The 24792-nt window shown below is 32.9% G+C and overlaps 1 pseudogene; it reads left to right on the top strand.

Annotated features, from left to right (window-relative positions):
* The first annotated feature begins 1448 nt into the window (after positions 1-1448).
* LOC148597746 (uncharacterized) lies at positions 1449-6116 on the top strand (annotated as a pseudogene).
* The last annotated feature ends 18676 nt before the right edge of the window (positions 6117-24792 follow it).

Below are 24792 nucleotides of genomic sequence, written 5' to 3'. Positions count from 1 at the left end.
TAGTAAACATTGAATGTAGAACTTTTTGCAGACAAAACCAATGTTGTTTAGGGCTTTGTCTGCTGGTAAGACAACATATTTGTCATGTGTAGTAGACAATGTTTTTGCTACATCGGGGTTTTTGAAAATTGATTTAGCCTTGGCACTGATTAACCTACTTAAAACTGTCATTCGTTTCAAAAATAAAGACCTCACGTCCTTTAACCACTCTGACAGAGAATCAATGTCTTCTTGTTCTCGTTTTATCCATTTTCTTGCATAGTCCTCGACGGCATCCATAAGAACTTTTAAGTTATAATTCCAATTTATGGAGCGTGGTTCACGGTACTTGGGACCTTTAGAAAGAATATTACGCAGAGATTCGTTTTCGATGATGATAAATCTCCCGTAACGACGTGACCAGAAGGACCATATTTGAATGGAGAGGTTTCGCAAGAACAGTCGGGTGGTTTAGCCTTGAAGTCCTCAATCTCGAGGTTCTGCAATAGCCTTTTATAATTGAACATTTTGGATGCAATGGGTGAAGTATAGGAATATGAAATAATTGGTATTTATTTATTTGAAATGTGGGGGAAGTTTGTTGGTAACGTTTTTTTTTAATGGAGGATGTTGTTTTCAAAATGCTGGATATTATTCTTTCGATAACATATTTGCCCAGCTTGTCGGATGCATTTTTCAACAAACAGTCGGCATTCCAATGGGAACGCATTGCGTACCTGTACTCGCTGACCTATTCCTTCAATTTTACAAAACTGACTTTACAGCTGCTCTGATCAAAAGGAAAACAGTAAAAAAAGTACTTAGAAAGCACTGAAATTCATTGGAAAAGTAGATAAATCTTTATTTTGATGCAACATTTGGAACTTTAAAATCGTAATCCGAGCCATCCATTGTCGCATTTAAAATATGTTTACTTTTTGACATACATATGATATAAACATTACATTGGAGGAAAAAAAATCAGTGGATAATATTGAGCATGTGCCAACCATATCATGAAATCGGCCTGATTTTCACATGGATAGCCTTTTAAAAATCTCGCTATAAACATAAATTACAAATGTACTTCTTCATTGCTTTTGATAAAATACAACAATATTCAACTCTTTAATTTTTCTAACCCTAACTTCGCTGCATCAGTATCATTCTTTTATATATAAATTATATCGAGATAAACACTTAATTATAATCAATGTATGTAAAAATGCATTTAGAAACAGTTTTGGTCGACAGATGCATCGCCAATAGTACTAAATATGACAATAAAAATCGACTTTATTATATAAACATATAGGGTCTAGAGGTAGTACAAAGAAGTCAATGCTATATAAAATAAGTGTGAAAGTCGTGTTTTAAACGACAATACAGATATTATATATCAAGTCATTGCTCAACATGCATACTAACCACAAACAAAACCCAGTCACTAAACCATTTTACATGTAGTTATGGTTATCAGAAAAAAAAGCTATTTGTTACGACCAAAATTTGCGAATTTATATTTCGTGTCTTTATTGTAAATCGACACTTTAATGTTAAATTTATTACTTAACATAAATAAATAGATGATTTGTTGATACTCGAAGCGACATGTACTTTATATTGTATTTTTCAGTCAATCGTTCAATCGTCACGTCGTTACGGGAGCTTTAATCATTATAGAAAACGAGGTCTTTAATTTTGAAACGAATGAAAGTTTTAAGTAGGCCAATGAGTGCCAAGGCTACATTAGTTTTCAAAGACCTCGATGTATCAAAGATTGTCTACTATACATGACAAATATGTTGTCATACCAGCAGACAAAGCCCAAAACAACATTGCTTTTGTCTGCAAAACATTTTACATCCAATGTTTATTATCAGAGGTAGAAAATAATAGCAGTGATAAGACCTATACTGCTACCACACTCTCCAAAGAAGAGATTGTGGAAAACCATAAATCTGTGGTATTAATGCAATGTGGATCCTGAAAAATTCGACAGATCTTTTGGAGACAATCAGTTCAAGACTATTATCTGAATATAATGGCATTGAAACGTATGATTTTTCAACACTGTATACTTCTATTCCCCAACCTCAGTTAAAATTCCGACTCAAAAACATTATACATCGTTGTTTTTCCAAAAAAAAAGATGATACACCTCGATACAAATATTTAGTTCTTGATAGAGATTCCTCATACTTTGTAAGAAATAATTACAAATCATCTTCCAAATATACAAAGGAAGATGTTTACAAAATGCTGGAATTTTTAATTTTTAAACATATTTGTCCAGCGTGGTGTACATGTTTTTTCAACAAACCGTCTGAACCGTGAGAACAAATTGTGCTCCTTTACTTGCTGACCTATTCCTTCACTCTTATGATGCTGACTTTATAGCTGTTCTGATCCGAAAGAAAGAATATTTTTTGGCTAGATCCTTTAATTTCAGTTTCCGCTATATAGATGACGTATTATCTTTAAACAATCACATCTACCCAAAAGAACTAGAGATAAAGGATACTACAGACACTGTGAAGTCAGCCTCATATCTTGACCTACACTTTGAAATCGATGGAAAAGGAAAACTATTGACCAAACTTTACGACAAACGTGTTGATTTTTCATTCAGCATTGTCAACCTTCCTTTCATCTGTGGCCACATCCCTTCAGCACCTGCGTATGGAGTGTTCATATCACAACTCATACGTTATGCCATAACTTGCCGAAACTACGCAGACTTTTTGTATCGCACTAGAACTCTAACAAATAGGCTTCTGGAACAGGGTTATGTTGCTACAAGATTGAAGACATCACTACAGAAGTTTTATGGTCGTCATCATGAACTCGTGGATCGTTAATGGTGTATCCATTTGCACCATGAAAACTGATTTATTCAACGGGTCATAGTTTTCCTTTCCTCGTTTGTCTACCCCGTATTTGACTTTTTTTTAGCAACTCGGCGGGTTTTCTAGAATAGCAGAGGACGCTTACCCTACCGGTGCACCTGGTCCATGCTCCCAGTTTTTAGTGGAGTCCGAGTTGCTCATTTGCTTTTGTTACTTTGTATGTTTGATTTTAGTTACTTTATGTTCATTGTTGTGTATGTCTGTTTTCCATGTCTGGTCTTTGTTCCTGGATTACATTCTTTTTATTACCGCTATAACCTTGGTTCCCTTGATTACTCTTCCAAGGCATTCATGGTCAATTGGTCGAATACAGGAGGTAATAAAGGACAACATTGGCGTAGCCCGTATAGCTAAAGTTTAGACAGCCAACAGTGTACTTCAGCGTTCTGTGTCGAAGCTTTGCTTGGTGTCTGAGTCTGATATTGATGAATAAGTTTGAATTTGTTATTCGTGCCATATTTTCAAAGCTAGATACTTTGCTGGTATTTTAAAATTTTATTTTTGTTTGATGATAATTGACTTACAGTGTCAGACTATTTTGAGCTCACATTCTTATCGAAAATTGTCTATCGATATGTCTTGCGTTACTTAATTATGTTTTCGATTTATTGTTTGATGTTTAATTGATATACACAGTTTTGGAAACTTTTAGTCGGTTTTATGGAGTTTAAATAATTGTGTTCTGATGAAGCCAATTAAGGGGCCGGTATGTTACAACCAAAATTTGCGAATTTGTATTTTTGTCTTTGTAGTAAATCGACACTTTAGTGTTAAATTTATTAATCCGATGGATCCTTTGTTGATAATCGAAGCGATATATGCGCTAGATTTTTGTTAAATTTTCTCCATGGTCATTAGATCTGGTTGGTCAATTGATTTTGTGTTATTGATAATATGTATGCACATACATTGTTTTGTGAATGTGTATTTTTTTGCGTATTTTGACCCTTGTCAGTGCACATAACCTACATGTATGGATTTGATCAGTAATTTTGTTTGTACCTGGTATATTAATGCTGAATATTGATTATTTTATTAAGAAAATGTTAATATTGTTCGGTCCGATATATTTTAGTATAAATTGTCCATTTCTAGGGAGATTTATGTTCAAATAATTTTCAGCACGTTAACGGGTTCATTTCTGCAATTTCTCAAAAAGACAACATTTATATGGAAATGATTATGGATCATTATAATTGCGATCGATTTTAGAGTGAAAATGCATGTTTTAATTCACAACATACAAGATAGATAGCGTCACATTACATTTGAATTCATATACATCATGGATTAATACGTAAACTTACTTTGAAGCTTCATTGTTGAATTTAAGCAGTATTACACATTTGGTTATTGATAATTACTGGTATTTTAACATGTTAAAATAGACATATATAACAGAAAACATGAATTATTCATTCAAGCATGCACAGTGAAACACAAACACAAGTAATAAATCCACTAAAAATTGGAGAATTTATTAGGGCAAGCATCTTCTGCTCTTAAAAGTTGCTCATTAAATGTCAAGTGCATGATAAAGTAGACGAAAAGGAAAGGAGTCAACCCCTTCAATTCGCTTCTTAGGGCACAAATTACACCATAATGGTCCACGTAATTGTGGAGACAACAATAAAAAAATTGTAGTGAAAACTAAAATGTTACAGCAACAAAACTTTGCCCTGGAAACATAATCATAGTGTTCTATCATAATGTATGAGTTATGATATGAATACTCAAAACACAAGTGCTGAAGGAATAAAAACAAAGTTGACAATACAATACAATAGAAAACAAACCAAAACAAGAAGTCATCGCGTTTGTTGTTTAGTTATGAATCCTCTCTTTCTTTCTCTTAGAGGCAGTGAAGAAATGAGGCTTACTTAATAGTCTATATTGTATCCTTTATATCAATAATTACTGATAGAAAATTACAGGACTAGGTTAGATATTAGCAGAAAAAGAAATGTGCCTATTGGAAAGTCGATTGTCTGTCCAAAAAAAAAAAAAAAAAACAAAAACAAACAAACAAACAAACAAACAAACAAAATAAAAACTTTCATCACGCTAGGCAGATATTTTGTCGATAAACAAATCCTGCATTTTCAAAACCTCTTCCTTGGTATATTCAGAAGATAATTTGAAACCGTGTTTTACATATAAGTATGTACAAAGTACAATCCCTTATAAATTAACAATAATGGTTTTAAGTTGGGATTTCAAATAAGCATCGAGAAAAACAGTTTAAATAGTTGAATAATAATAGGTCTTGATGCTATTTAGAGACAACAAATGAATTTTTCTTAGCAAATTTTGTAGCAGAGCTGTAAAGAATAAACAGTTAATTCGGCAAATATTAGTGATAAGATTATCAAACAAATACAGTTTAATTGAGCTTTTTACATATGGTTACATATGGTGTCCCAGCGAAAGAATTGTTTTGTCTTTGATACAATTAAAATTAAAAACCAATGGGTTCAACTGGGGTCTGTTGTTAAACTTGTCATTAAAAATAAATCGTAATTATTTTTAATGAGTCATGAAAACTTGATTGAATAATTAGTAAATCAAATGATTAAATTTGTTGTTCAACTTTTTTAATCATTGCATTTGTTAATCATCAAATTAAATTTTAATTGAATTATTAAGAAACAGGTACTTCCCATAATGCGATACTAAACACAGCCTTCTGCACTTCCTGGTGTGTTTTGTTTACAAACAAACATGAATAGTGTTGGATCCCTTCAACCTAAAAAATACCGCGAACCAGAAAGCCAAAATATTCCGTTGCGGAAGAAAACTTACTACAGGAGTTAGTGGAACAAAACATGAATTTACTAAGGGACAAGCACAGCAATAGTGTCACAGACGAAATAAAAGGACGGGTTTGGTTACAAATTACAGAAAAAAATAAATGCTTTAGATAATGCATATCGCACCCCTTCCGAGGTTAGGACAAAATGACCAAAAAGTCGTTCAGCCAAAATAAAAAAGAAATGAGAAAAACTAGGAGGTCCGGCATCAAAGCCTTTTCCTTCCCACTTTGAAAAGGTCATAGACCTCATGAGAGAGACCGCCAGCTTCAGTGGTGTTACCGGCGGAGTTGAAACCGAAGGCTTTGAAACTGGTATGAAACTATCATGTTTAGAAGTTCATATTAGTTTTATTACAGTAACTTTTTCTTCAAACCGCGGCTCCGACCATTCAAGTATTGCAGCATAAATATGTCGTCTGCTACTAGAGTGGAATTCCTAACTATATTCATATGTCCGACCTTCACCTTTTTGTATGGAACTATGTCAACATACTGACATAGTTTTCTTTTTGTCCTCGCTCATTGCCTTCAAACATAATTCACGCTTTTTAGATATACATGACAGCTTTGTATACAGTGTAGAATGCATTTATTCTCAATCCTTTGATAAAATCTGAATACAGATGCTTTCTTATAACAGGCCCAGAGATATGTGATGTCATATTACGCGGATAAAACACATACACACTACATATTAGGTAAACGAAAGAGCTTCTTCACGAAAGTCACAAATCCTTGTCACTCTCAGATGAAAAATATTGAAAAAGTCTAGATTATTTCGTGTCATGTCACAAACACCATAGAACTCACAAGTAATTTATATACACTCCGTGTATGCTTAATGACGTTCCGCTGAACACATTTACCGTACACTTGTATTACCGCAGCCTTTGGTAACTGATGCTTGTTGATCCAGAATAAACTCTCCTACAAATCAAAATAATAATAAAAACTAACTTTTTTAATGCAATAAAGTTACAGGTACAGAGTCATTTGCTGATGGCCACACAGGCTGAAATAAAGTCCCCCGGTTACACCACTGAAGCTGGCGGTCTCTCTCATGAGGTCTATGACGTTTTCAAAGTGGAAAGGAACAGGCTTTGGTGCCGGACCAGTTTTACTCATTTCTTTTTTTTTATTTTGACTGAACGATTTTTGGCCTCCGATACCATATTCCTCCATTTTGTACTAACCTCGGAAGGGATGCGATATGCATTACCTAAAGCATTTTTTCTGTACTTTGTAACCAAACCCGTTCTTTTATTTTGTCTGCGACACTATTGTTGTGCTTGTTCCTTAGTAAATTTAGGTTTTGTTCCACTAACTCTTGTAGTAAGTTTTCTTCTGCAACGGAATATTTTGCCTTCCTGATTCGCGGTATTTTTTTTTTAGGGTGAGAGGATCCAACACTATCAATGTTTGTTTGTAAACAAAACATACCAGAAAGTGCAGAAGGCTGTGGTTAATATTGTATTATGGGAAGTACCTGTTTCTTTATCATTCAATTAAGAAGTAATTTGATGATTAACAAATGCAGTGAGTAAAAAAGCTGAGCAATAGAATTTGATCAATTGATTTACTAATCATTCAATCGAGTTTTAATGACTCGTTAAAATTAATTACGCATTAATTTTAATGACAAGTTGAACAACAGACACATGATGAGCATTTTTAACGATTCATTGAAATTAAGGACAAGTTGCGCAATAAATTAGTTACAAAATTAAATTTCAATAACTTGATTAGGATATCTTAATTACTAATTAAGGTTAATGACAAGTTGAACAACATAACCCAGTGCAATGAATTATTGGGATAGACTCCCTTTATCTTTTTTTATTTGTAAGTGCAAAATGGCAAAGCTTATCTAATTTTAAAAGTAGTTATATCGATGGGTTTTTGTTCCGCCCAAAGCAGCTGCGGAGATATTCAGCTTATACAGTCCATCACATAATAAAATCAGTATAAAATTACTCTAATAAACATACGAAATGAATGGCTCAACTTTGGATATGTATTGTAGGGTATTGTCACGCTGAAGTTTCACGCGACAAATATACAAGAAAAGAGGTGGAGAAAAAAGTTTGAAATTCCTTTTTATTAAGCAGAATTGGGCAAGTAATTTGCGCATGATACTGATTTACATGTAAATCCCCAGATAAACGTCACTTCAAAGCTTTAATGGAAATTATAAGTGAAGTTTGCATGCTTTCATGTTTAAATCAAAGGTATAGTGTTTGCTTTGAATAGCAACTTATACAAACATGACAAAATGAATAACAAGACTTTTTTATGACACTTCAAAGGAATCAAAACGGAATTGTACCAGCGACGCACATTAAGAATAAGTTAGGAAGAAAATGTACGTACAATTCCTATCGAAACCTTATGCAAAAATAACGGGATTCCCATTCAAAACAGTCATTTACTCTGCAGTCGTCCACACAAACATAAAAAAAATAAATAATATGTGACTTAACTTACATGTATTAATAAACCCTTACAAAATGTGGAAAGGCTCTTACGTACAACGAAGACACTTCCAGTAGGCGTGGTCAATTATGGGCGATCAATTACAATGTATAATATTCTCATATTCATGTAAATTTATTGGTGAGACTGAATACATCTGTATGGCGATGTGACTAACAGCATTATTGTCAAATCCAATACATAAACGCTGAATGAATAGTTTACTTTAGAATAAGATACCTCGTATTAAAACTGCTTTCTTTTCATACCAGTTGTTAAAGTATCCTGTCAACGTATTTCAATTTAATTAACAGTTGAAATGAAATGGATTGTTTTAACAACGACGGTTTGTGCAATCCTTTTAGTAGTTCATCTATGTGCTATCCTTGTCCTTACGAGAAATTATTCAACAACAAGTTTATACGTCTGCCTTTATTTCTTAGTATGAGTGATGCATATATGCTGATAGAGTACATCTGGCATTCAGCTGTGATGACAGGAAATGATTTTAGCAATAATTTCCAGCATCAGTGCTTTGTTCTAAAATTCCTACTTGGAGCAACTATTAACTTTTCAGCTCTTCAAATGTTTTTGATATGCTTGGAGCGATTGACGTCTACGTTTGCTGTTCCATTTAAGTTCTACCACGTTATAACTTGGAATGTATGCGTTCTTGTTTGTCTAGCTGTTACGAATGGGATAGCCTTGGTACTAGCTGCTTGTGATATATTCCAAAAAAGACAAGAAGAAGAACCTAATGGATGTAGTGCTGATTTCTCTTTGCAGGGTTATTTTATGTTATCATTCGACGTTCCACTTATCATATGTGTTTTGTGCTCGTGACCTGTTACTTGTACACGATGATAAAAATTGCTTGGCAAAGAAATAAGGTACTAATAGTAAACATCACAGAGATCCAAAAAAACGCTCAGAGAAGAAATGCAAATCGTAAACTGAAAAGAAACATGATTACACTAACGAGTATAATCGTTGTTAACTTGCTTGGCATATTGCCTAGAAGTGTGTATGGTCTCTATATAAATATGACAGGATTTAGTGAGAATTCTAAAGACATTATTAGAGTCAAAAACAACTTACTGTTATTGAATGTGATTGTCGATCCATTTATTTATATTTTCCACATTAAGAAAATTGAACAACGTTATCAAACTTTGTATGCCGGAACAAAATCAAGTAGGGTTCATATTTTACCGGTTTCAGAAAGCGGTTTAGTACCTCCAGGTAGATGATGTGGGAATATCTCTCCTGATTCTTAATCACCCTAGGTAATGAGCACCTCTAGATTCTACAGTCTATATATTTTTGTAGATTTACGTAACTTATTTCAGTTTTGAAATGCACTTCTGATAATCTGATTAACGATTTCAAAATCTAAACTCTGAAACACTCTACACTCTAGGTAGAGTAACTGGCTAACAGATCGAACATTGCAGAACATTCTAACGTATATTTTAGTTCGTTTCAATCGAAAAAAAGCAAACTGTGGTTGTGGAGAATGAACACAGTTATTTTTAGGCGAAATCATCTCGTACATAACATTTTCAGACTTTTGATTATAAGACGCAGTAAGTTTAACAATTCACAAGACTGAAACAAATCATTTAATTATTATTATAAATGTCCGATAAATTGATTCTGATCTCGTTAGTATGGTTAAGTAAGTTTACGCATAATTACAATTTCTTTTATTTGCAGTCCTATTTTCATTAAAAAGCTTTATTATTCTTAACCAAGATTCTAGATGACTGAATAACATGATTGCTTATATAACAATGTTTTCATCACTTTAATAACTTTGGAAAGGTGAAGATTAATTCTAACAGAAACTTAATATGTACTGACCAGTATTGATGTACATTTCTAACATATACCAATACATGTTTGTTGTTAAATAACGATAATAATAAACACTAGAAATGTCTCTCTGTCCCAACGTTAAGTGTCTTTTTAGATTTTTAGTTTTTTTTTTATTATTTTTGCATGTATAAAGAAATTATCCAGTATGACATATCAGAAAGTCTCCAGGTTATCAAGAATGAAATTTTGAACATTAGTCATACTCGAATGACTATAAATGACGATATATCTATATGAGAACCCCGTGTATCAATTAGTTAAAGTCTTGACAGCAGAGTAAAAATAAAAAAATAAATACAAATGTTATCTTATATTTTTTATACAGATACCAAATACGATTAAGGTTGTGTAGGTAAATTTATTTTAGGTCAATAGTTTAATTAACAACGTTTCGTGAGTTGTGTAGATGATTTCGTTAATTAAAATCAAATTAGAAACGACTAAGATAACGGAACTTATAATCTATGCCATGTTGAAGACAGAGACTACATGTTTTAATTAAATACGAAATAAAATAGGGTGCTATCTAACAGTTTTTGATTATGGTATTAGTTCATTTGCCCAGGATTAGGAGTATAATCTGGTCGACAAAATTATCACAATAAAAACGTTTGGATTAATGGTTAATTACGTCTGATATTTTGGTTTGTTCCATCATATAAACAAACAGATACTGCAGTATGTTCAGCATTTCTCATAGTCCTGGTCTGCATGGGTTTCTTAAAAAAAACCACACAAGTTCAGAATTTCCTCAAGTCCTGTGTTTTTTCTCAAATCTTGAATTTCAAGTAATCTGATTAGTCAGTTGATAGGAAAAAGTTTTGTCATAATATGACGTCTTCATACTTATAATTAGCCTTAATTAGTAATTAAAATACCCTTATCAAGTGATTAAAATTAATCATGACATTAGCTTGTTGTTCAACTTGTCATTGATTTTAATAAATAATTAAAAATGCTACTAATGTCATAACCTTATCTCCCATTGACCTAAATACAATGTAAATAATGTTTGAAAAGTTAAAAGTTTTACTTTTACTATGTTTAAGTGCATATATTCTTACTTGCATGTACTTAGCCACTACAATATGAAATATCATTGTGTTGAATGCAAGACTATGAAAGAAAAACATTCAGAAATGACCTTAGGTACATTATTTTACTTTATAACTTGTTTATGTCACGCGACAATGTACTATTCATGGGTACGCTACTTATCATTATTTGTAATATTAAAGTACCAGTAAAATCTAATACAATGATTTATAAATGCAATTATTAAATTAAGTTGAACAACACAATTCAATTATTTGATTTACTAATTAATTACAGTTTTAATGACTCATTAAAATTAATTACAAAATAAATTGAACAAAAAGCCCCAGATGACACCGATTTACAGTAGCATCAAAATTTTTTATTTAAGATCTAATAAAATGAATGGGGACTGTCTATCGTTTGTAAGCATTTTTATTTTTTCCGAAAATACCCATAGAAGTTGTGATAAAGCTTCATAAATTGACGCATGCGAAACATTCCGGAAGTGAACCTTTAGCGGCCCCCTGTGATTCTTATAAAAGAACACAATTTCCTTTAAAGATTTATGGAGGGGTTAAATGTTTACCTATAATTATCATAAGTATGTTAAATGTATTATCATATATTTAGCAGTAGACATAGCTGTTTTTATTGTCTGATAAAGTCTAAAATGTTTAATACAATCAATCAATGCGAGATCACACAATGTAGCGCGCTCCTATATCGCAACTCAAATCTTTATCACACCCCTTCATCGCACAGCACACCCCTATTAAAAGAAACTTAATGTATCGTGACACACTTCATTTCATGCGTCTGGATGAGTTTTAATTTTACAAATGATGGTTACAGGCATATAAGGACAGGACAATTATAAATACTATTGTCATTTAGGACATTGGATAACTCATAAAGCTATATAACCTTAATTCAATTAGACCCAGAAAATCACATAGAATATATATATATATATATAGAAAGGTCTGAAAAATTCCCAACGATGTTAGAACTGTCAAATTTAGCCTAGCTGGCCGATTGGTCCAGGGCGCTGGACTTCGTGCAGGCGGTGTTGCCATAGATGTCACAGCGGTACGAGTTCGAGTCCCGCTGAGAGAACGACCAAAAATTTGGTATTTCTATACAGACATTTAAGTTCTACAGTTTACCTTCTGGACAATGTTTACAATGATATAATCACAATTAAGGTACTTCACATACACATAAATTTTTTACATTATCAGTAGATTTTATGACATATTTGTAACATTTAACTCAGAAATCGGAATTAAGTTTGATCTTCATTGGTGGACCGAACAGCATACATTCAGATTTTTCTAGATGAGACGAGAGTTAATTATCGAAAGGCCAATCAGAACGACTGCCAAAAACTTTTTCAGCTATTTCTTTTGGACAAATATGACTTAATAAAATTAACTTTTCATCTGAATACAAAATATAGAAGGGGTACACAAATTTGTTTTTAAGAAAATAAATGATTAAACTACAGTGAACGTGTTTATCGCTTTTTTTTTATTACGTTGACTAGTGTAGCAAAGTAACGATTCTGTATAATATTTTCTTGTTTAGACAGTTTCAGTATCAGAAATACCTTAAACCATGTGTCTGATTTACTATATATAAACAAATGAACAATTAGTAAATACATATCTATATAGTGTGGCGCAAGCGCTATTCGACAACGGTCGGCATTCCAACGGGAACGTATTGTACTCCGTTATTTGCGGACAATATCTTTCTTTCACTAATACGGCACTGACTTGATAGATGGTCTGATCCAAAAGAAGGAAAATCGTTTAATCAGACCTTTTGATCTCAATTTCCGGTATAGAGATGACGTATCATCGTTAAACAATCTTAGTGTCGTCGCATCTACCCCAACACATCTGAGATAAAGGACACTACAGACACTTTGAAGGCAGTCTCATATTTTGACGTACATTTAGAGACCCGTGGTAACAGTTAGCTCACGACAAAACTTTACAACCAACGCGATGATATTAATAGCTTCCCTTTCATCTATAGCAACACCCCTCCAGGGCCTGCGTATGGAGTTTTCATATCACAACTCGTCAGAATTTGCCATAACACCAGATTTAGGGTATGATGCACATTTCTTATAATTATGCTTCTGAAACAGTTTTATATTGTTACAAGGTTGAAGTCTTCACCACGGAGGTTTTATGATAGGTTACATCGTAATGACATTTCACAATGCACCATGAGACCGATATGTTTACCGTGTCATGGCTTTCACCTTATTTATGACTCAGCTGGTGTATGTAGAAATGCAAGGAACGCTTACTTTACCACTGCTCCTGCTTAAGGTTCTTTTTAAGTGTTACTTTGGTTATGTTCTGTTCCGTGTTGTGTGAGACTATTTTTCCTGTCTGGTCTTTATATTAGAATTATATTCTTTGACATGTGCTCGAATCTTGCTTCACATTGATTTCTCATTCAAAGCTGCACATTACGTATAAGGCATAAGACTGTCTGTTACGACACAGTCGATAAAGTTCAAAATGTTCAAAATTTGAAGAATGAAATGACGGTAAAATTTTGAAAATTCGTAACTTTCATCTTAGAAATAATTGAAATAGGAGGCATATATGCATATCTGTGTTTAACACATTTCGTTTGTTAACAAATGACATGAACGAGAAATTACAACAAAAACAAACCAAACAATTAATCAAAGAAATCAGAACAAATACTAAAATTATGATAAGGTCGACCTAACTGTTTATAGAGCGATATATATTATTGTTTTTTCTCTTGCAATCTGTTTATAGAATATCCTACCAGGCTTCTAGGCATGCGACCCATTAATGGATAGATTTAAACATATGCGATGGTGAATAAGGGTTGATATTTTCAGTTGTAATATCCTCGGGACAAAGTCTCTATAGACTGACGCAATCATGTATAGTTATCACAGACTGTTGCTTTCATGTATTATTTCCGAACGAATATTCCTTTTCCAGACTGCTGCAATCATACCAAATTTTCATAGGTATCCACTAGTTGAAGTGTTAACGTTTACAATCTTAGCGTTCGTGCATCGTTTATCATGAGTTGCTGAGCGTTTTGTGTGTTTTAACACATTCGTTTGGCGTTTGTCCATTTTGTCTGTAGATTGCACCAATTATAGCATATACCGTTTACAAATTTGTGGGGTGTTGTGCAGTTTTTATAATAACGTTGTATTCTGTCTTTATATTGCAGCAATCGTATTATCAGATAAAAATATATGGAAAATGGCAAGATCAGTATTAAAATTGTATGGAATCAAAAAAATCCCAACATTGATTACAAAGGACCTAACAAAAACATTAAACCTAATTGTGAATATCAAATAATTCATAGTCTTTAACTGCACTTGAATAGAGTTCCCGCGTGTGTTATTCTTATTAACTTGAGAAATATTCACTATTTTATGATACTTTTCAGGAATACGGATCATTCACTTACAAGTCAATTTCAATCATAAGGGTTTGTATGACATACTTGTGTATAAGAAGGTTCAATTCAATAAAAACGTCAGAAATAAGAAAAAAACGCTACCTTGGCACACTAGACAACGCAAAAAACAAAAACAAAAACAAAAAACAAAAAAGCGAGATAAACACGTTCACTGTAGTTTTATCATTTATTTTCTAATTATCAAATATTTATACTTTTATATTTATACTCCTACTGTAATTTGTATTAAGATATAGTGCAATTTGAATTTTGCATATAGATCCAAAAACATATCTAATAATTTAAGGAATGGTTTTGAAAGTTGTTCCGACTGGCTTTTCTAGTAAAATCTAAATGTATGTTGTTCGGTCCACCAAAGAGGATCAAACTTAAGATTTCTGTGTTAAATGTTACAAGCATGTCATCAAATCTACTGATAATGTGAAATATTTGATAAAACTTTCTTGTATGTTTGTTACGACCAGACGTAACTTTACGGAAATATTCTTGTGCTCTAATGAATTTAATATCTAGAAAATTAAGTAGGAAAGATGACGATTTGATCCCAAACAAGGACAAGACATTATGTGATCAGTTTTCTGAAATCAGTGTATTGAATTTGATGCAAAAACGTTCTTTCAATGATGATGGGTCAAAGTGATGGGCCCAGTGGGAGGAGGTTCCTGGGATAACCAGTTGGAAACCCCCTTTATTTAAATAAAATGGGTTAATATCATTTTGATTTTTGTAAACACTTACAAAACTTTAGTCATTAGAAAGAAGGCCTACTGGAGTAACCAATTGAAAAACCCTCTTAATTTAGAAAACTTGTCAGTATTTTGTTATGAAATTTTGTAAAAACTTATGAAGTAATTTCAATTAGGGGTTCTCCACTTTATTTAGAAAATGTTGTTAATTTCTTGTTATTACTCGTGAACACATGGCAGACGCCGCGGAAAAAGAGGGGGTTGCTTAGAATAGCTGTACTTTGGCCAAAAAAGATTGATTGATTGATTGTTGGGGTTTAACAAGGAGGAGCAATATTTCAGCTATATTCAGACGATAAACATGAAATGGATGATAAAATGTACATGGAATGATAAAATGAAAAAAAGAATGGGACACAAATTTTACAAAATGAAACAAAAACATAACGTCAACGTGAAGCAGTTTCTAATTTCAGATTTTGATACGGACGTGCTCTGTTCATGATCTGTTAAAAAATGACGTACTATAGTACAACTTCATCTAAAAGAAAATTTGAACAGCTCATCAGATTAAAATACTTATCGATATGGAAAATATATTAACATGTACCCAGAATATTTTTCAATTGAACAAACGAAATGTTTTATGAGTTATACGCATCTTTGTATGTGTATATTGAAAAGAACTTGGGGTTAACTGTCTCTTATATACATGTAATTTAAGTTGCCAACTATTTGTATATGTTCTGGCAGACAAAACACCCGGTACAAGACCACATTATGTTCTGGCAGACAAAACCCCCGGTACCACATTAGCTCTTAGACAAGACATGAGAGACGCCTGTAACAACTTCACTTCACTGAATAATATATGCAGCATATCAGAAATTTAAGCACTATAATAATGTTGCGTATAAAAAAATCCACAGACTCCATAAATAAGAAAACTATTAAAGAGACCCTGCATGTGATTTGAAAGAATTCTTGATTAAAATTTTCAGATTGGAAACATGTTGAACTGATGTTTTTAAGGTGCGCATGATAACATAAAACTTAATTTTTCTTGAGGTGTCAACCGGTTTTAAAACTTTGAAGATTTTAAATCATATATGTTCTCATAAGACCTCCATTCTTGGCCATTAAGTTCTTTGATATTTCATATCCCTAACAATTTATCTAATTCTATATATTATACTCTATACCCATTTAACCCTCATCTCTTGCATGAATCTTGATATTTCACGAATTCTGCATCCAAAAATTTTCTTGACTCGCGTCACTTTTAATTCTATTTACGCTATTTGTGTCGCTGTTCAAAATTCTGGATTCTTGAAAGACAATCCGCATCAATGCAAAATCTGGAAACGGGGAGTTTAGAAAAGGCGTGATCTCCAGTGATTGGTATATAATCAACAGGCATAAACTTTTCAAACATAAGCCCAACTCCCTCTTTATGGGTCTACCCGTGTAATGAATTAAGTACTTAACAATTTTATTCAAATCAAACCGAGTTTCTAACATTTTCTCTGCAACCGTCAAATAGACGAATGGCTTTTGCAATTACACCAGGTCATAAGTAAGTGGATGCACTTATATATCCATGGCAAATCAAATATTGGATTAGTGATATTTATTTTAGACCCTAAATGTAAAGGTCTTCACGCATAGTTCTTGTGAATGTGGGGTACAATACTACTACTGGTTTAATTATTCCGTCACAATGAATTATATGTAGATTTCAGTGGCGGATCCCGAGATTGAATTCAAAGCTACTTTTGATCCATGTTTTATCTAAAATGCATCTAATTAACACTTTATAAAAAGGACAGGTGCTGGGTCTCATGTAAGTGCAACAGACGAGACATGTATGCTAAGGCTAGTCAAGTATCCATTCACTTGACTTGAACATTTATGAAATATCAGGATACTACATATATGTAATCTGTAGGTCTCATTTTATATCATCTCAATAATTATACTAATATTCTATTTAAAATTGCTAAATCTAAGAAGTATGATATGTATATGACAATAAGAAAGTGTGTGTCATTTCAATATTCTTCTGTTGATGTATGACCATATTGAATACATGCAATACCTTATAGTGGGTTATTTTGTCGGGTGTAAAATTCTGCGATCTTGAAACAAAAATATATATATATTTGACAAAATTTATTTTGGTGTTTTTAGACAGTCCACTAAAATAAGAAAAATTAGCAACCAACGAAAATTATCCACTGTACTGTAATTCCTGATGTAACAATATCTTGGTAACAAACTAAGTTTGAGCTTTATTTAGAAAGAATATTTAACAATGGAATAGTCTGTCCTGGACCAATATTCACTGATAGTCATTATACACTGCCAACATTGTTAATCTGAACTTGTAGGTCACTGCAAAGCAGTGTAGCAGATTCATAAAATAAAATAATTGTCATCAAGAGTTTTGAATAGTGCTAAATAACAAATTTTTCAAGTATTTGTCAACAGTTTATTTTAAAAGGCATATAAATTCAAGTACATGTACATCATAACTCTATTGAGCAAAACTACATTTACCCTGACCTAGGATTAAAACAGGAAGACAGCATGAATATACATATCATGCCGAGAGGATTGTTATCTTATAATTGGCCGTAAGTTGGATTAATTTATTTCTTAAATTGGTTTTATACATGTACAGTTTAAGACTAATCTGTTAAAGGGCTGACTGAGTGTTGACTGTTCTGTTATTGTATAAATCATGTATATATTATAAGTTCTCCTGGCTTACATCTTTATATTCTGAGATTTAATTTGGTGCTATGTGACAATGTTGTATAAAATTATCGAACTATACTAAATTTAACCAAAATGACCTCCAAACAATTGTAAATACAACTATGTATAGTTTGAAGAGAATCAAACACACCATTTCCTAAGTATTGAGTAATATAGTTGTGCTTATAGGATATGTTGACTGACAAGTAAATAAACGGAGAGAGAGAGAGAGAGAGAGAGAGAGAGAGAGAGATTCCAATACACCAGCCCAAACTTTGAATAATACATTAAAACCATTAATTTAACTACTAACTTCTTAAACTGCCATTGATATTTAAAACACAGCTACATGTAGGATCATCCTCTTCTGTCAAATTGTCCAATGGCCACAAATGATGGACCAGTCCACATTCAAATCTGCAGAAGTTTGACAAAATTCAGAAAAATATTGTAAAAAGAATGACCGCCAGAATCTAAAGTGTATTATCATGGTAATAGCATATTCAGTACCCTACATACATTACAATTAATTAAATTTTCACTAAAATTCTTCACAGTGCACTGCTTGATACAACCACAAAGACTGAACCCTGAACACTTTGGACACAAATTAGCTCGATATAGCCTTGAGATTTAATTGTAATTAGATATTAGCATATGGATAAGAATTTGACCAAAATCCAATTGGCCCTTTTTTGGGCGTAAATTCGTGACCTGTTTTAGTCACGATCTCCAAAATATTTTAAACCATCAGTTGGGGGTATTGCACCTTGAAGTATAATTTCAGAGATCCATACCATTTTACTTCCAAACATTAGGAACATGAGGTTTTGTTCCCCTTTCAGCCACTAATTTCCGAATGGTTTGGGGCATAAACCCCAAAATCAATACCAATCTTCCTGTTGTGGTTTGGAGCCTTGTTGTAAAATTTGAGAAAAAGATCAACTACCTCATATTTACGTTAATTGCATAATAACCACCCCCTCCCCCCCAAAAAAAAAAGCGGATGTCCATGGACAACCACAATAATGAGAGTACCATTACCTTATATTACTGCCAGTTTTTTTTTCAGTCCTACAAGAAAGGCATGACAACAAAAGTTAATGTAGTCATTAATAATTTTCTCTTGCTGATTTATGTTACCTTCTGTCAGAAATTATCATAGGCCACATCTACCATTGGTCTTTGTTTAAAACACAGATGGATATTAAATATAGGTATAAGAAATCTGTCACAACATATTTAATTCTTGCACTACAAAATAAAAAAAATCTTTGTGGAATGTTTGTATACAAACAACAAATATGAACAAAACTTCCTTTCTAGGAAAAAAAGCATCCATCTGTATTGTTTAAATAATTCATACAGTAATTATGCACTTTATAGCCAGTGCATATACAAGTGTATTGCAGGGTATGATATTACCATTTTATGAACCTTATCCTATTAGGAAAATTGATAAAAATTCTACTTGCCCAAACCTAGGTTGTCCTTCAGTAAATGCATGTTAAAAAATTAAAGCAATTTGAATGTCTTCGGGGCAAGTATAATATTACTTTTACTTGTCTGATTGGGAGTTTTACTTGTCACAGGCAATAGGAAACCTTTAACATCATTCCCTGCATTGTATAAGCACATCACTTTAAATCCGTATTGATACTAAAATGGCACTTTAAAAATCAAATTTTAACTCAAATTTGAAATAACAGGTGTTATATTGCAATACTGTTGGATATTTTGGGGAATATAGAAGTATTTGTACATCCATCTTTGTATTGATTTGTACATCCATCTTTGTATTGATATACATTGTACATGTACATGTGTTCCCTAGCCTGTGACATAGTGCAATATTGTAGGGTTTATATATTTTTTTTCCATATTGGCTCAGTATTTTGTCCAACGACAGCCGTATTGGGCTGATGCAATGCCCATAGAATATCTCAGGATATAATCGCATGGGCCTATGTGAACTACACACATTATAAGACACCTTTATTAACCAGTTGTGTAGAATGAAGAAAATATACATGTATATAATGCTAGGAATTCAATTTTTCATTTTTTTAATTCAAATAACTGCCATAAGGAAATTTATTCCAAGACATAAAAGCTATAGTCGCCAGAAGTAAAAAATCCATAATGAGGCAATGTATTGTGCCCAATCCTCCATATTGGGCCTGTTTTGATTACCTTATTTCAACTCTGGCTTGATAGTCCGAGATTGCTCTAAGTTTGCCAGACAAACTGGGAGTGTGGGATGTCACAGCTTGTCTCATATATATATAAAAAACCACTGGGTTTGGGTTGAAACTTGAAGTTATGTAAATTCAAAGAAAGACAGTTATTTGTTGTTGCATGAACAACAGACAACACTATTGAATGGTTTTCATTATGTATGAAATCTGTACACTTTTTAAAAAAAATTATATTAATAAAGTTCAAGATCACAATATTTTGGTTTTTTTTTAATTTTCATTTTCATATCACCAATTACTGCAGAAAAAGCCTACACATAATATTGTTAAAAGTATAAAGTTGCATTATATACCTAGTTAAAAATTTTCAAGAAACAATAAAGTAGATGTAGTAAATTATCGCCTTGAAACACACACAAAAATGGTGTGCAAAATCCTGAGTTTTTGATATGGGACAAGCTCAGACTTCACATTGCCCTAGCTTGTCTGGCAAGTCAGCTTTTGGACGTCAGAGCAAACTCGGACTACCACCTTGATTGTAGGAGGTCCTCCATTTTATTAAATCATGACCAGATAACACAACAGACTCTAAAATGGTAGTTGTGCTTTTCTGCTAAGTAAGCAACATGTACATGTATGCATTGTTTATAAATGTAAGAGGTACTGGACAACTGGCTGGCTTTAAATTTGAATAATGTGTCTGAATTGGGTAGGTGCCTCTTGCTTGCTGCTTCTGTTCGCTAGCATATTATTAGATTTCAGTTTTGTGATTTGTACTAGTACAATTAAGGTCTATTTGATTGACTTCCATCCTCAGTTCATGAAATACATGTATATGCCAAAACATCTAACTACAATCACATATTCAATATAATTCTCGTATCCAATTTAATTGTACATATGTATATGTACAAATGTACATGAACATTGCAGAAGTATTGCTTTGAGAAAAAGCCATTTTGTAATCATATCTTTAATTTTTTATTGTGGGAGAGGAGTCTGATTCTTCATGAACATACATGTAGAATTAAGTTGCTATTACTCATGCAGCAAAACAAAAAACAAAAACAAAAACAAAAAACAAAAAACAATGATATTTAATAATGTTTCATGTTACTGTAAACAGTGTATATCATTATCTGAAAAACAATTTAAAACTTTACGCTCAAAACTATTTTGGCGAAAACAAAAACAGTGTTTGGTTACAACACACCGATAGATATGTATAAAAAAAATCACAATGGTACATTGCTCGTATGTTCAATATCAGTGAACATTTTGAAAGTAAATATTCACTTCATCAATTATTCTTTTGGCCAGTCACTAAGTTGTTTATCCAGTTAAAAGGTGAGCAGTGATTGGAGATCGGCCTTTAATATGATTATTGTTAACGTGAATCAAATTACTAACAGCAGTGATGTTTCTCAAATCACCGGAAATAAACACATTCTTAAAAGTGCAGCAATTACTTGCACAAATGTGGCAAATCTAGATAATATTTCGGTGTCAAGCATTGAATTGATATCGATTTGCAATTATAGCATTTTATTTGACGATTGTCAAAAGAAGGCGGAGCTTTACAACGGCCTGTTTTAACAATTTCACACAAATACAACGTTTGGTTGTTGTTTTTTTTAATAAAGTTAAAATTCTCCTGAATAGAGAAAAAAATCAATACTTTGTTTTAATTTGAAACACAGCAGGCACGCGATGTCACAAAGATGTCGTTTTTCTCGTCGTGATGTGATACAACCAGTTTAAATTTTGGAAAAGACGTCTTTTTAAGATGTCTGAAAGTCGCTGCAAACTGACGTTGATATGACGTCTTCTCTGGCCAATGGTTGCGAAAAAGACAAGTACTGACCTCAGTTTTATGACATCACGACGCAGATGATTTGGCTGACTTTGGGATTTTACCGAACTAGCAAGCTAGCTGTGCCTGCGTGCACTCAGTGTTAGTACTGGTAAGTTAAAATATATTTTTTTGACATTATCACGATTCTTTATATACTGAAAAAAATTAAATTAACTTAAACCTTTAGTTATAATAGATCCGTATATCATTAATGTTGTAACCTTATAAAACTCCTGCAAATGGTGCTAAAGCTGTCGCTACGGAAAGCGGGAGAAAGTTGGATTTTTCATGAAATATCGGGAGGCACCTGCCGAGAGCGGGAAACACCTAGCTCTGCTATACAAACAATAAGTATTTTAAATTGAATTTCGTTTCTGTTTTCTGATATATTTTGATATTAATTTAATATAATTTATTTATACATATTTACACCATGCATGAATAATATTGCCTAAAACAATAATCCACTATGCATTCGTTTTTCCTTCAGCTACATCCCATTTTTAATTTCAAGAGAGTCACGTGACCAGTGTAAATATACAGAAAAATGTATAACAATATTAAGTAATATTCAATTGTTTTTATATATGTAAGTATGGATATTTTGATCATTTTTTTTATTTCTGCAGACGAGATTGTTATATTAGAAAAAAAAATTATAATCACCGGTTTTCGAAGAAAAAAGTGGACCAGAGTTAGACATAGAAACAACTAATTTTAAGCGTTTCAAGTAACAGAATACGAAGTACAATCAAACAACATATTTTTATGCAACAACCTACGAATATGCCAGAATTCAGTCGTTGGCCTATGCGAAATAGTAGGGGAACATAGGAAAAGGGGGATGGGACGGAATATGAAGTAAATACACGTGTGGTAAAAAGTCCAGTAATTTATTGGTCGTATGTATTTGTATTCATGAACATGTACATTCACTACCTAAAGCACAGGAGGAAGCTTTATACCGTTAGTTATGGTGATTCATCTCCATGAGCTATTCTTTAACTGAACTCTCGAATATGAATTAAAATTACCTTCCATTCCATATACATGTATTCCAATTACATCTGTACTACACTACAATTTGGGTTATTCTTCTATATCAACAAATATTGCAATTTAACCTGAAGTAGCATTAACTATTTGCTACATGTACATGCACATTGTACTTGTTATTTTAGATCTTCTTGCGAAAGAAAAGAAAAAATATACACTTCTTAAATTACTGTGTCATGTTCTTAATTTGAAAGTTAGGCTGTCCATATAATTTCCTACCGTTCCATATCGATATGGTGTTATATGGACCAGCAGATATATATTGTAACTAGGAAAGTAAACAAATATAATCTTAAAAGCATGATATTTCAATATATTCCTATTTGACAATACATGTATTATTTTCAACTCACCCGGCCGAAGGCCATGTGAGCTATTGCCATCATTTGGCGTCCGTCGTCGTCGTAAGCAAGTTTTCAAAACTCCTTTCCTCTGACACTACTTGACCAATAGATGTTGGTATTGGATATCCTGCATAGAACTGACAAGGGGATTTTCGATCCGTCGAAAAACATAGCCGCGGTTACTGAAAATAGAACATAGGTGTCAGACAGTAATTTTCCGCATCTTCAAAACCGTTAGGTTTAGCCAGATTCTGACAAGGGTAAAATGATGAGCATGGCAAGATCTATCTGTGGTCAAATTTTCTTGGCAGAGATTCCTCATACTTTGTTGAAAATAATTCAAAATCTTTCTTCAAATATACAGAACATTTTTTACAAAATGCTGGAATTTTTTATCGACAACATATTTGTCCAGTGTAGTGGACGCGTTTTTTAACAAACGGTCGGTATTCCAATGGGACCAAATAGTGCTCCTCTACTTGACCTATTCCTACACTCTTATGAGGCTGACTTTATAGCTTATCTGATCCGAAAGAAAGAACTTCGTTTGGTTAGATCCTTTAATTTCAGTTTCCGCTATATAATGACGTACAGTCAATAAACAATCCTAGTTTCGGGAACTTGATACATCGCATCTACCACAAAGAACTTGAGATAAAGGATACAACATACACTGTGACGTCAGGCCCATATCTTGATATACACTTAGAGATCGATGGTAAAGGAAAACTATTGACCAAACTTAACGACACATGTGATGACTTTTCATTCAGAATTGTCAACTTTACTTTCATCTGTGGGGCAACATTCCTTCTGCACCTGTGTATGGAGTTTTCATATCACAACTCATACGTTATGCCAGAGCTTTCTGAAACTACGCAAAACTTTTTGTGTCGCGCTAGGACTCTTACAGTTAGGATTCTGAAACATAGTTATGTTACTACAAGATTGAAATCATAACTACAGAAGTTTTATGGTCGCTATCATAAACTCATGGAGCGTTCTGGTGTATCCATCTGCACCATGAAAACTGATTTGTTCATCGTGTCATAGTTTTCTATCCCAATTCGTCTACCCCGGACTTGACTGTCTATGAGCAACTCGGCGCGTGTTTCTAGAAAAACAGACGCTTACCCTATCGGCGCACCTGGTCCATGCTCCCAGTTTTTGGTGGAGTCCGAGTTGCTCATTTACTTTTGTTACTTTGCATGTATTATTATAGTTACTTAATGTTCATTTGTATTGATAATCACAGGTTATTGGGCTGGTGAGTATTTCCAACTCTTGACATAAAATGTACATTT

This window comes from Perna viridis, chromosome 14 (genome assembly GCF_037379345.1).
Source record: "Perna viridis isolate PV_CMFRI_1.1 ecotype Kerala chromosome 14, ASM3737934v1, whole genome shotgun sequence".
In the NCBI taxonomy this organism is placed as follows: Eukaryota; Metazoa; Mollusca; class Bivalvia; order Mytilida; family Mytilidae; genus Perna; species Perna viridis.
This window is presented reverse-complemented; position numbering and strand designations above follow the sequence as displayed.